Genomic DNA, 15032 nt, shown 5'->3' on the forward strand with positions numbered 1-15032 from the left:
CCTGTTCTGTAGTCACTCCTTCCCACTCTTCTGCCCTATAGTCACTCCGTCCCAATCTTCTGTTCTGTAGTCACTCCTTCCCTCTCTTCTGCCCTGTAGTCCATCTTCCCTCTCTTCTGTTCTGTAGTCACACCTTCCCTCTCTTCTGTTCTGTAGTCACACCTTCCTTCTCTTCACTTCTTCCCAATCTTCTATTCTGTAGTCACACCTTCCCTCTCTTCACTCTTTCCCCCTCTTTTGTAGTCACACATTCCCCCTCTTCTGCCCTGTAGTCACACCTTTCCTGTCTTCACTACTCCCCTCTCTGTTCCGTAGTCACACCTTCCCTCTCTTCTGCCCTGTAGTCACACCTTCCCTCTCTTCACTCTTTCCCTCTCTTCTGTTCTGTAGTCACTCCTTCCCTCTCTTCTGTTCTGTAGTCACTCCTTCCCTCTCTTCTGCCCTGTAGTCACTCCTCCACTCTTTTCTGCCATCTTCTTCCCCTCGTTTCTTTGTCCGTAGCCTTTACTACAAGGTACATCATGAACGTCTGCCAGTGAACTTGTGTTCTCTTCTCAGTCGATGTAATGCTTGGCATTCGTGAAATTGGGGTTTAAATTTCAAGGAAGAATTATTGCGGCCCATCAGTTGAAATGACGTCAGCTGCATTAGCCCGTCCTGTTTTATAATGTCATTATTTTGAGTCAGAATTGTCGTGTCCGCATTATGTTCAGGCTTTGCAAATAACAGCTTGTATTCCAACACGATGATGTGTGTATTATACGATGTAGTTCGTGAAAACAAGTTCGCGCCAACAATGATTTTATTTTGTGCCCAGCTGCGTGCAAATAACTATATGCTACTATAGAATTAGTCCAGATTAGTGTACAACAGTTGCTTTTTATTTGCATCATTTCATGAAATATTGCCTGGTTTGGATACTATTGTGTTAATGTTTAATTTTTCCAATTCAGCACTTTTTCATCTTATGTCGAAATAATGAAAGCTGTTTCGAATGGTTTGAAATTACAGCCTATCTTCTTGGATTGACTTTCGACATATTTTTTTTTTTGCAATGTCTCTATTTTGACAATCGTAAATCAGGCACATTTTCAAATACTGCCACCACCACCACCACCACCACCACCACCACCAATAATAATAATAATAATAATAATAATAATAATAATAATAATAATAATAATAATAGAAGAGACAGCCTCCAGATATGGAGGGTAGCTGTGAATATATTGAATAAGCAGTCGTGGACAGCCGATAAGGGGTGGTCCTCCAGCTTGGGGATTGGGCGAAGGGCTAACAACCCATCACCGTAAAAAACAGCTTGTTATGAAATCATACAATAAGCTTCGGATTAAATCCAGACGTTTGAGATGGGCAGGGCATGTAGCACGTATAGGCGAATCCAGAAATGCATATAGAGTGTTAGTTGGGAGGCCAGAGGGAAAAAGATCTTTGGGTATACCGAAACGTAGATGAGAGGATAATATTAAAATGGATTTGAAGGAGGTGGGATATGATGGTAGAGATTGGATTAATCTTGCACAGGATTGGGACGATGGCAGGCTTATGTGAGGGCGGCAATGAACCTCCAGGTTCATTAAAAAGCCATTTGTAAGTGATAGTAATAAAATATAACTAGTGGCTTGTACAGCAAATGCTGCAAACTAAGTTCATTAGACGTTCAAATAAACATTTTTCAGATTTATTTTCAGTGAAGAATACCAGACATTCGGAAAGTCATTTGCTTCCATAACAATGAAAGATACTCTCTCTCTCTCGAGCCAATACTCAAGAGAACCACGCATATAAATATCTACACCACACCGCCATTAAATATATAAAAAAGACCCAACCCCACTTGATTAATAATTATAAAAATACATATATGATTTTTAATAATACTATTATCTTACATAAGTTTTATAGCTTTCAGTAACATATACTATATATACTATATAGCCGACACTCAGTAAAATATAGAAATCAAAATCTAATTTAAGTTAGTCTCTACATCTACTTATATAACCCCAAAACGTTTCACTTTCATATCATCAATATAGAATTAATATGTATAATTAATGAAAATTCGACACATCATGGCATTAACTACAATAATATTTCATTTCTAATGATAATAATGTCACAAACCACCTCAAGTTTTGTAGTTTTTAATATCCAATACACAGCTCTACTCAGAAAATTACACACTACAGAATCGAACCTGTAAATTATTTTTAGTAAGTTAAGTTTTTGATAACCAATTTAATTTGAGCTCTAAATATGTCAGCATTCTTGCAGATCATGGCCTTCGTGTAATATTGTTTACTGTAGTATGTGTTCTGTTTTATTCTGAAATGCAACACGGCCGACTTGATGCTCGCTTCGCTTCTCCTTTACATAAAAGCGAAGGGTATATCAAGTTGGCCGTGAATGCTATTAGCTATGTAGTTCTCAAAACTGACGACAGATGGATTTCGGAAAATAGAAAAATTATGTTTAAAAATTGACATTTCACTGAAAACTACTTTTTTTTCGAAAAACTTTGAGTTCCAAGCTTCAAAATGAGGGGTCATGTATTAAAATCCGTCCAGCCGTTTTCCCGTAATTTCCATTACCAGTTCAAATTATATATATAGATATAATATAATATAATATATAATATAATATAATATAATATAATATAATATAATATAATATAATATAATATAATATAATATAATATAATATAATATAATATATAATTTATGTCTTCCGCACAATTTGCAGTCACTGATATAGAACTAGTTCAGTGGTTGTTTACGTTCTGTGCATATTAGACGTGCTATTTGTTGAATATTATTTTCGACAGATGAGTTCGATTTGGCAGTTGATTGTTGGTACGACTGATCGGGTAGTTCTGTGTTTGCACAATCAGAGACGCATGGCCCTCTAAATACTCTGTACATAGGCCGAAGGTCGTCAAACTGACAGACCGTCATTTGTTTGTTTGTTTAGGAAAGAGTTCTGATTTCAAGAAGGCGATATAAATTAACACCCATTTATGAGGCGTTTTAAAAGCAGTCTCAAGGAGTTCCGTGGGACCGACCTTGGTGGATATTAAAAGATAGGCATACAAATGATTCTGGAATTTTATCTCGGAAGCAGACAATCTTTGCTTACGCGTAAACCCGAGAGATTATTTACACAGCTGCGGGGATGATAGGAATCCACCCTGGCGGCCTCTCTGGAATGTGCCAGAAATTATTCTACGTCATGTGTGTGGTCGAGGAACGCTCCGGAGCTCGAGGGTGCTGGAAAATGTCTTCTGAAGATAATTTGGGCCAGAGAGGGATGTCTGTGATAAAATAATGAAGGAAACTACTTAGCGAAGAGTTAAATACGGTGTTCGAGGAATGCAGCAATAGAAATATGGACTGGTGAAGATATGAAAGACAGAAGTTCTGCTCTATATCAAGAAACTCTTCTCGCGTATGGCTAGAGGAATGTTACAAAACGATTCAGCTATAGGTCAGTCAGTTACTATACATGCCTTACAGATGGCACACATGTTTTGTGTACATATTCTGTCTACGCCTGCACAAGAAAAATTACCCCTTTGTAGCGGGTGCATTTAAACAAAATTAAGAACTTCTCTCCTATATAATATATTTATATGAAACTTTGTACAACAATTAGGCCTACAGGTGCATAGAGATGTAATCAGAATTTGTACATAAAATATATGCTACCTGTAACTCCTGTACAAAGTTTCATAAAAATCTGTTATGTACGAGAGAAGTTAATTTTGCGTAAATGTACTCCCTGTAAAGGGGTAGGCCTACTTCCTTTTATGGAACCGTAAATATAGCTTGTACACAAAAATATATTCTACCTGTAACTTCCTTACACTGTTTCATAAAAATCTGTTAAATAGGAGAGAAGTTATTATTTCAGTCTAAAAGCACACAAATGTAGTCAGAGTTTATACCCAAAAATGTGCTATTTATAAGATTTGTACAAAGTTTCATAACAATCCATTGGAATGCAGAGAAGTTATTAATTTTGTCCAGCTAGATTTGCGTTATTGCACACTGTGATTCGTAGCAGTGGTTATCGGTTGAATTTGATCAAAAGCAGCTAATACTCGCATAGTCGGTTCCTCTCTGGTGTCAATTCGAGTGGTGTGTTACTTCACATGTCCAAAAAAAAAATTAAGGTGTGAAGTCGGGTGATCACGCTGGCCACGCAACAGGTCCGGCTCTCCCTATCCATTGCTCCTTGTAGATGTTCAGATGTGCTCGTACAGCCAGGTTGAAGTGCGTTGGGACGTTATGTTGAATCACATGTCCCCTCGCATCGTGAAAGGTACATCCTCCATGAGAAGCGGAAGCGTGTTCCATTCAAACGGGGCAGCAAAATGACAGGACACTTGTAACCTGTCCGTAAGGATACTTGAACAAATAAATGAATAATTCATTTCATAATTAACTTTAAATGTCAATAAACCTGTCTTTTTTTTCGATGTCGGGTAGCTCCTAGACGAGGTATTGGAGAACATGGGTTGTGCTATGAAAAATGATCCTCATTGCGAGAAATATCGATTCCCAGAGTTTGTTGCAGAGGTCCTGAATCACCCTGTATCTCGTGAGCAAAATTGGCAGGAAGGGGATAGGTTTTCTTATATTATTTCGATTTTTGTTTTCAGGAATATTTTTGTTTTCAGGAATCGAGTTCGCAGTACTGTTTTGGTAGGGGAGTTTCACGTTAGCTTAGTTGAAGTGTAGGCCTAATTTTCCCGCCAATCTCAATTCACCGGATCTCGTTATAATCGTATTATTTCATCGTCAGTGAGTAGCCTCTGTAATTAAAAGCACGTTAGTTACTAAATTAGTTACAATTATTGTCGTCTCTGACATGTAGGAGTGATGCTAAATAAAGAACTATAATTCTAATTGTCATCTCTTCGCCTCTGAATGGTCTCTATAGTTCACAAAGAACGCTGAATAAAAAAAAATAAATTATAATTATCATTTCACCGTTGCTGAATAGTTTCTGTAGTTCACACGGGGTGGTAATGGTAGCCGCAGTTTTGACGTTGCGGAAAGGGTAAATCGTGTGTTCGAATCCCTCCTCGACCACGAATATTTGTGCTGACGTCATATTACTGGAATTCGCCGTTTTTACATATGTCTGATGTTAAGATTAATGGAAGAAACAACCTCTACATCTTACGATAGACGAGGGTTGGCTAATAAACAGGGGGGGGGAGGAGTTCTGCGCTGAATCAGGATACATCGACACGTATAAAGCGTCACCTGGTTTCGGGAATGAAACCAAAATATTTGTGTTGGTTTGAATGTTTTATTTCTTTTTTTGCGGTTTACAAATGAGTATAAGTTTATAATAATAATAATAATAATAATAATAATAATAATAATAATAATAATAATAATAATACTTCATTGCCTGAACAAAGATACATATTGATTTTTTAAAATATAAGAACTCTCTAGCACCCCCAGAAAGAGTAAGTTACATACTCGTGCTCAGGGGACATTCCACATAAGTTAATGTTAAGACATTTTATTGAATAATAGAGTAAAAAGTAATAAAAGAAAAGAGAAGAAGAAAAAACATATCACAATAATTGAATTTTAAATTTTCTCTGTTAACAGCAATTTTTAATAGATTCTTTGAAATAAGGAGCTTTAGCAAATTGTATGTTTTCGGAATTTATTATCATGTTATAAAGCCTTGGACCGAAGTTGCTACTGTGATTAGAAGCTACAGTTGTAGTACATTTAGGAATTGTCAAGCATATGTTGTCTGATGTTTTGGTTTTATATTTATGTGAATATAAATTAAATATGTTTAGGTTTTTATGTACGAAATTCAGTAATACATTGTTATAAATTTGATGGAAGTCAAATACTTTAAATTCTGAATACAGCACCTCTAAAGGATAATCAAGAGGTTTATTAAGGCATATTTTCATTATTCTTTTCTGTAGCAGAGTTATTGGCATGAGGGAGGTACTGTAAGCACTACCCCATCCTATAATGCCGTATTGTAATATAGCTTGTACTAATGCGAGGTAAATCAGTCGTAAAGTATGGACAGTCAAGTAATTTCGTAGGGTGACAAAATAGTGAATAATTTTTCTTAATCTATTGCAGAGAAAAAGAACATGTTTATCCCAACGTAAATGTTGGTCGATTATTATTCTGAGATATTTAACTTGAGGAGATTCATTTAGAATAGGACAGTTACAACTATTAGAAGAACAATTGGATAGAGAAATAATTAATGAATGTTATGCAATATGCTTTCTCTTCATATAAAACGACATTCCGAAATTAGTCCCAGCTCAAAACAAATTTTTCACTATGGTTCACTCAGAGTGTATCGTACGTGTCTTAATATTGCAGAGCTCGATATTACAAATCAAACGAGTGGTCGCACAGGTCTGTAGCTCCTCTCGATGCCGAGATATTGCTGAGAGACCCCGCGCGGCAAGATTAATTCTATACGCAACTTTGAGGCTGTCATGCCCTTAGCGAGGAGAAGTAGCACCATGGGCGTAGTTACACATTTTACATTGAATAACGGCCTAACTACTAACAATAACAATAGCATTCGGCTGTTGCTCATACTGTTGTTACAGTGAACATTTGAAATTCTGGCGTGTTTTGTTTCTCCACGGATCCGGAACGGGTGCCCTTACTCGGTGTGGTGCAAGACATACATTGGGGACGTTAAGTAAAGAATTACAATGACTATTTCGTTTATATGACGTCATTACATTTTGGGCCAATGAAGTGTAATGAAATTTTGAATTCCAACCAATCACTGTCATATATCGCGATAATTTCTGCAGCTCGATTTATCATTATCAATTTATCGCATGGTCGTTCTTTTGTTTAGTCAGTGTCGCCAACTGTTTCCACGTAAATCGATGAGCATGAATCCATTGTACTGAATAAAGTGCGAAATCCTACTTCCACAATCTACATCTTCATCTTCTAATTCCATGTCCATTGTATCTAAAGAAAATGACACTCCTTCATAACAATTGTTCGTTTAATTAATGTATTAATCAGGTTATTTGTAATTATACTATAAAACGTTTAAATTAAATTATGATTTCAGCAGATAATGAAAACGTATTTATGTTATAATAACAAGAGAAAAGCGCAGTACATGTAATTAACATTTTAAAACCTGTATTTCGCTTTTTTCAATTGGCATTACTGAATAACATTCAATTTCTTTATTGCAGTAATCGTTATTCATCTATTTCGACTTCACAATGTCTGAATAGGTTAAGTATTTATAAATATACAATTATTAACATTTTGTGAGGGAATTTTAGGGATATATTATTTACATTTTTATTTTAATCACGAAATAGTCCTAATAAATGTCACTCAAGCTCTGAGATTTCCCAAATAAATCTCAGATCTCTTGTGACATTACTATAGACAGTTTCGCTCATGTACCACTTCATCAATAGAATGCAACAATCCTTTGAATCTCAACCAGTCTCAGCCATCTATAACTGAAGTATTGTAGATTTATAATAGTTATTATCACTTTTGTCTTGTCTCAGTTGATTCGCAGTTGTTTCTTTCCATTTAATCAATTGAGAAGGACATGGCGGCCATGTTGCTATTAATAATTTAACACATACAAACACAAAAAATAAATAATGCAGTAACATTCGTTACTGGAGGTACGTTAACGGAAAGCCACAATTTAAATCACACAGTATTGTGTGCACTCACAGTTGAGTTCTGGCGTCTTGTCAGCTCATTTGAGTTGTGTGGATACAAAGGAAAAATTGTGACGGTGTCGTGTATAGTTCCTGGGGTAGCTCAGTCGGTAGAGCGTTCGCGCGCTAAGCGAAGGGTCCCGGGATCGATACCCGGCTCCGGAACAATTTTTCCCTTGAAATTATTCAAATAATGCAATAGTTTGGAATCAATACTCAGAATTCTGTGTTTGAAGAAATTACAGGATTGAATAAATATTAAGCAATGAAAAAACTGCTTGTATACTATCAGTAAATGAAGTCAAACCCCGTGGCCGACCAAATTGAACGTTTTTTTTTTTTTATGATTTCCCTCAGTCATAAAGACATGCCAAATTCCAAATTTACATGCCATGATTCATCACCAATATTATAAACATTAATCAAAAGCTGTAATCAGTTACATGAACACAAGCCATCTACAACACACAATAGAAACAGGAACTCAACAATAGTAAAAACGGCCTTCTGGTATACCCACAGATCCTAAACATGATATGATCACAGATGTTAAAGTGTATGTTAAAAAAAAAACAGTTTAAGAGGCGCTTTGCACCTGCTTAGAATAGTCTGTGTATTGTACTGGCGTCAGTAGAGATTATCTATTGTGTTCCGGTATGTTTATTTTCGTAATCTAGGAAGCGGCCATATCTTTGGTACTGGTTCACTCACCCGTTGTCAGACAATGGTTCGGAATTTCCAGGAAACACCAGGCCCTTTGTTGCGTGCGGTGAGGCGCCTCCAAATAGTTTTGCTGAAGGTCGTCTGGTTTTCCGGTATTTTAAATGGTTCCATATCTATACTCAAATGGGTGGAGGTGTCTCATTCTATGAAGACCGTGCTTTATTTCCGTACTGGGAAGTGACAGCTTACAACAACCTGTGAAGTAATAGTTAGGGCCAGGATTTATATGTACAAAGTTTGAAATATGCATAATAAAACAAAAACATGCAAGAGTTTACTATCTTACTGAAAACCAAAATGTGAATGATGCCAGGTAGGTGTACTTACTTATTTTTTTTAAGAACCCGCCGCCCTCACATAAGCCCGCCATTGGTCCCTATCCTGAGCAAGATTAATCCAGTCTCTATCATCATATCCCACCTCCCTCAAATACATTTTAATATTATTCTCCCATCTACGTCTCGGCCTCCCCAAAAACCTTTTTCTCTCAGGTCTTTTATACTGTTTTCGCTGTAAGAAAAATCCTAATGTAAACACAAGGACGAAGCTGTCATACCTGTGATTGGCTCACAGTTGAAACACTCACACGACGCAGGAAAATATAGTCCGTATTTGAAAACAATCATCTTGTATTATATGAAAATAAAAAGTTAAATTCTAGTTGTTAAATACAATGAAACATATAACTTTACTCATATGTAAAACGACATGTAAAAGAAAAGCTACTTTTATATATTGTTATGTGCTATGAACGCGGATGAATACAAACAGTAACACCGAGGTAGTCTGTTCTTGTAACAAGGTGGCGTCACTTGAGCTCGTAGTTGTTCAATTTGTAAGCACGTGGTATTGAAGTATGGCTTCTGCATCCTCGGTGTATTTGGTTATTAATCGTAAGAGTGGAAACTCTCTCAAAAGTGGAGAAAAACAAATAGTCTTAAATGTATATAATAAGTTATGTGAGTTTTAATTACAGTAATTATAAAGTAAATGTTTCCGAAGCAAACGAATGCATAGTAGTGAGGTTAGGCCTACTTGGCGAGTAACGGGAAATGTTTAACATGAAACAGAATGTGCAACGGTAGGCGGGAACATGTACTGAGAATCTATGGCGCGTAACAGCGGCCAATGAAGCCTCACTTCAGTCACGTGCTATTGTTTATGTTAGGATTTTTCTTACAGCAAAAAGATTATAGCTAATACACTATATGCATTTCTGGATTCGCCCATGCGTACTACATGCCCTGTCCATCTCAAACGTCTGAATTTAATGTTTCTAATTATGTCAGGTGAAGAATACAATGCGTGCAGTTCTGCGTTGTGTAACTTTCTCCATTCTCCTGTAACTTCATTCCTCTTAACCCCAAATATTTTCCTAAGCACCTTGTTCTCAAACACCCTTAACTTATGTTCCTGTTTCAGAGTGAGAGTCCAAGATTCACAGTCCTACAGAACAACCGGTGATATAACTGTTTTATTAATTGTAACTTTCGTTTTTTTTTTTTTTGACAGCAGACTAGATGACGAAAGCTTCTCAACCGAATAATAACAGACATTTCCCGTATTTATTCTACGTTTATTTTCCTCTCGAGTGTCATTATTGATGCTCCAAGATATATGAATTTTTCCATCTTTTCAAGGGATAAATTTCCAATTTATATATTTTTATTTCATACTATGTTCTGGTCACGAGACATAATCATATACTTTGTCTTTTCGGGGTTTAATTATTTTTACTCTATTATATTCAGGATTCTACAGCTACTGCCGTCTTCCTGTGCCAATCCCCCAAAGCCTTCTGTCTTGTGCGTCTTCAGTCCTCAACCCCCTCTTGTGCATGACCTCCATTACTTCATTGTCCCAAGTTCTTTTTGATCTACCTCTTCCTCTTCTTCCTGGAGGTTTCCACTGGTAGCCTATATTGTTTAGGCCATCTATCTTCACCCATTCTCATCAGATGACCAAACCACTTCAAACTCTTTATTTTCTATTCTATTTAACACTGTCTCTTCAGCATCCATTCTATGCATCCATTATTATTATTATTATTATTATTATTATTATTATTATTATTATTATTATTAGTTACGTTCAAATTTCAAATAACGCTCGGGAGTAACTTTGGTTTCATAAATTCTGGCAGACTACAAAGACAGACGGTGCTGTCAACATAACGGAAAGTGACTCCTAGTTATAGTGTTTGCCAGCACCGAAATTCGAAACAAAGTTGGCAAAAGAAAATTCAATCTAACAACTAGAAAAGCACTATAATACACTGGAATATGTAGTAACAGGGGAAAATGGAATGGTTAGGTTTCACACTTAGGGTATGAAGTAGGAAGATTCGAACTATACTTTGTCCATTATAACCAGGCCGGGGATCGAACCCGCACCGCCTGGATGGAAGGTCATCGCGCTGGCGTTAAGTCACAGAGTTGTCTTACAATTAGAATTTTTTTCTGTAGGAGATTGTTGTCTCTTTTGTTTTCCACACGATTGCCTTTCGTTGAGATTTCTTTCGCTTTCCAGTTTTCTGCAAGTTTATCCCAAAATGGCTATAATACTTACTTACTTACAAGTGGCTTTTAAGGAACCCGAAGGTTCATTGCCGCCCTCACATAAGCCCGCCATCGGTCCCTATCCTGTGCAAGATTAATCCAGTCTCTATCATCATATCCCACCTCCCTCAAATCAATTTTAATATTATCCTCCCATCTACGTCTCGGCCTCCCCAAAGGTCTTTTTCCCTCCGGTCTCCCAACTAACACTATATGCATTTCTGGATTCGCCCATACGTGCTACATGCCCTGCCCATCGCAAACGTCTGGATTTAATGTTCCTAATTATGTCAGGTGAAGAATACAATGCGTGCAGTTCTGCGTTGTGTAACTTTCTCCATTCTCCTGTAACTTCATCCCTCTTAGCCCCAAATATTTTCCTAAGCACCTTATTCTCAAGCACCCTTAACCTATGTTCCTCTCTCAGAGTGAGAGTCCAAGTTTCACAACATACAGAACAACCGGTAATATAACTGTTTTATAAATTCTAACTTTCAGATTTTTTGACAGCAGACTAGATGATAAAAGCTTCTCAACCGAATAATAACACGCATTTCCCATATTTATTCTGCGTTTAATTTCCTCCCGAATGCCATTCATATTTGTTACTGTTGCTACAAGATATTTGAATTTTTCCACACCTTCGAAGGATAAATCTCCAATTTTTATATTTCCATTTCGTATAATATTCTGGTCACGAGACATAATCATATACTTTGTGTTTTCGGGATTTACTTCCAAACTGATCGCTTTACTTGCTTCAAGTAAAATTTCCGTGTTTTCCCTAATCGTTTGTGGATTTTCTCCTAACATATTCACGTCATCCGCATAGACAAGAAGCTGATGTAACCCGTTCAATTCCAAACCCTGCCTGTTATCCTGAACTTTCCTAATGGCATATTCTAAAGCGAAGTTAAAAAGTAAAGGTGATAGTGCATCTCCCTGCTTTAGCCGGCAGTGAATTGGAAAAGCATCAGATAGAAACTATACGGACTTTGCTGTATATTTCACTGAGACACATTTTAATTAATCGAACTAGTTTCTTGGGAATACCAAATTCAATAAGAATATCATATAATACTTCCCTCTTAACCGAGTCATATGCCTTTTTGAAATCTATGGCTATGGCTATAATAGTCCACTTAAATTATGCTTTGTTTATTTCTCAGCGGTGTTGTAGCGTTTCTTGGAAGAGCGAAGATTCTGTGATTATCTGATGTCGTAAAAGGCCTAAGCGTTGTAATTTTGTAGGTTTTGGCGGGCTGAATGAGATGTTCAAGTTGACGTGAATGGACGCGCGATTAGGATGTGATGTTGATGTTTCCATGGAGACAGTACAAGCCGTGATGCAGTAATGGCGTTGATAATGTAAAACAGTTGCGATCTGGCGTCTTCCATATTCATTAAGGTTTCACTTTGTTATACACAGACGAGAGAAGAATATAAAAGTCTCCGTAGGATCCGATCTGGCTCCAGTCCAAGATCTTTGGCATTTGAGTCCAGCGCCTTGTATCTGGACTGCAATATCTGCAACTCTGGCTTGTGAGGAGGCACTAGAAGACTTCCCATTGATATTGCCTGCTATGACGACCGAGGTTCACGTCTCGGCATGTTCAATTTTAAATGTGTTGTGGAGAGATAGTTATACTGAAACATGTATTTTTTTTTCGGAATTATTCCGTTTTCCATATCATAATTACTGTAATTGGTAGCCATTTAAATTATAGGTGCATTTGCAACGTCTTTTATATCAAAGGCACAGACTACAAGGGAAGTCCTGGGCGTCAGAACTCTCGTCTAGGTAATCAATGGAGGATTTGGCTTGAGTGCAAGTGTTGTGAGAAGAGAAAAATAAGTTGAAAAGAAAAGGAGAAAAAGATCATGAAAAGGTAGGATATTGTGGTAGCAGAAAAACTAGAAGAAGAAGAAGAAGAAGAAGATGATGAAGATGTTGAAAAAGAAGAAGAAGATGATGAAAAAGTAGAAGAAGATGAAGATGATGAAAAAGAAGAAGAAGAAGATGATGAAAAAGAAGATGAAGATGATGAAAAAGAAGATGAAGATGATGAAAAAGAAGATGAAGATGATGAAAAAGATGAAGATGATGAAAAAGATGAAGATGATGAAAAAGAAGAAGACGAAGATGATGAAGATGATGAAAAAGAAGAAGAAGATGAAAAAGAAGAAGAAGAAGATGATGAAAAAGAAGAAGAAGAAGATGAAGATGATGAAAAAGAAGAAGAAGAAGATGATGATGAAAAAGAAGAAGATGAAGATGATGAAAAAGAAGAAGAAGATGAAGATGATGAAAAAGAAGAAGACGAAGATGATGAAGATGAAAAAGAAGATGATGAAAAAGAAGAAGAAGATGATGAAAAAGAAGAAGATGAAGATGATGAAAAAGAAGAAGATGATGAAAAAGAAGATGATGATGAAAAAGAAGAAGAAGATGAAGATGATGAAAAAGAAGATGAAGATGATGAAAAAGAAGAAGAAGATGAAGATGATGAAAAAGAAGAAGAAGAAGAAGAAGATGAAGATGATGAAAAAGAAGATGAAGATGATGAAAAAGAAGAAGAAGAAGAAGATGAAGATGATGAAAAAGAAGAAGAAGATGATGATGAAAAAGAAGAAGAAGAAATGAAGATGATGAAAAAGAAGAAGATGAAGATGATGAAAAAGAAGATGAAGATGATGAAAAAGAAGAAGAAGATGAAGATGATGAAAAAGAAGAAGAAGATGATGATGAAAAAGAAGATGATGATGAAAAAGAAGAAGATGAAGATGATGAAAAAGAAGAAGAAGATGAAGATGATGAAAAAGAAGAAGAAGATGAAAAAGAAGAAGAAATTCCACCGCTCTGGACTAACAGCACCTGACCATGAAACGAGTAGGCTCGGGTTCAAATTTGGTTGGTACAAGTTACCTGGTTGAGCTTTCTTTCCAAGGTTTTTCCTCAACCCATTAAGAGCAAATGCTGGGTAACTTTCGGCGCTGGACCCTGGACTCATTTCGCTAGCATTATCACCTCATCTTACTCAGACGCTAAGCAACCATAACAGTTGAATAATTTCAAGGAAACAAATTGTTCCAGGGCCGGGTATCGATTCCGGGACCTCTGTTGAACGTACCAGCGCTCTACCAACTGAGCTACCCAGGAACTCCACACGACACCGTCTCAGTTTTTCCCCTTATATCCACACAACTCGAGTGGACTGACAAGACGCCAGAGACCCACATGGAGTGCACACAAACTCTGTGTGACTTGGAATTGTGGTTTTCTGTTAACGTACCTACAGCAACGTATATATTATACAAGTCTAGTTTTTTAGGTAAAACTCCCTGTGAGACGGTGTCGAGTGGAGTTCCTGGGTAGCTCAGTTGGTAGAGAGCTGGTACATTCAACCAGAGGTCCCGGGATCGATACCCGGTCCCTGAACAACTTTTACCTTGAAATTATTCAAGTCTGGTTCACAGGGAGCTTTACCTGAAAAACTGGACTTGCATAACCATAGCAGTTGATAAAGCGTTGTAAAATAACTAATTAAAAAGAAGAAAGGAGAAGAAAAAGTAAGCGGGGGATCCCTGCGATAGTGTATGTAGGAATTATGGCAATATTGGACTCAGGATATAAATAAATAAGCCTATAGCCTAATTTGCTGTAAGATTTAAGTGTGCCTAATGTACGTAATGAAATAACAATCAAACCAATAATAATAATAATAATAATAATAATAATAATAATAATAATAATAGAACAGTATTGTAATATTAAGAGCACAGGTAAAAAACTACCATTGAACCACAGACACATTAACAAATCCACCACGATGGTCTAGTCACTAGAGCGTTGGACTTAAAATCCTGTGGACACGGGTTCGATCCACTGTGCCCTCGATTTATAACTTGTGTTGGGTAAGTCCGTGGTCCAGGTAACACGGATTTTCTCTGGGAGCTCCGATTCCCTCGTGGCACCCCAACAAATCTACATCATCTCATCT

General features: G+C 36.8%; 1 protein-coding gene and 1 non-coding gene across 7 annotated transcripts in view; both read left to right on the top strand.

The window, feature by feature from the left end:
* The window catches only part of cno (adherens junction formation factor afadin), a 552013-nt gene that overhangs the window by 222514 nt on the left and 314467 nt on the right, over positions 1 to 15032 (top strand). The window lies entirely within an intron of this gene.
* TRNAS-GCU (transfer RNA serine (anticodon GCU)) lies at positions 7842 to 7915 on the top strand. The gene has a single exon. It is a non-coding gene; the product is annotated as a tRNA-Ser (tRNA).

The sequence above is a fragment of the Periplaneta americana genome, chromosome 8 (assembly GCF_040183065.1).
Source record: "Periplaneta americana isolate PAMFEO1 chromosome 8, P.americana_PAMFEO1_priV1, whole genome shotgun sequence".
Classification (NCBI taxonomy): domain Eukaryota; kingdom Metazoa; phylum Arthropoda; class Insecta; order Blattodea; family Blattidae; genus Periplaneta; species Periplaneta americana.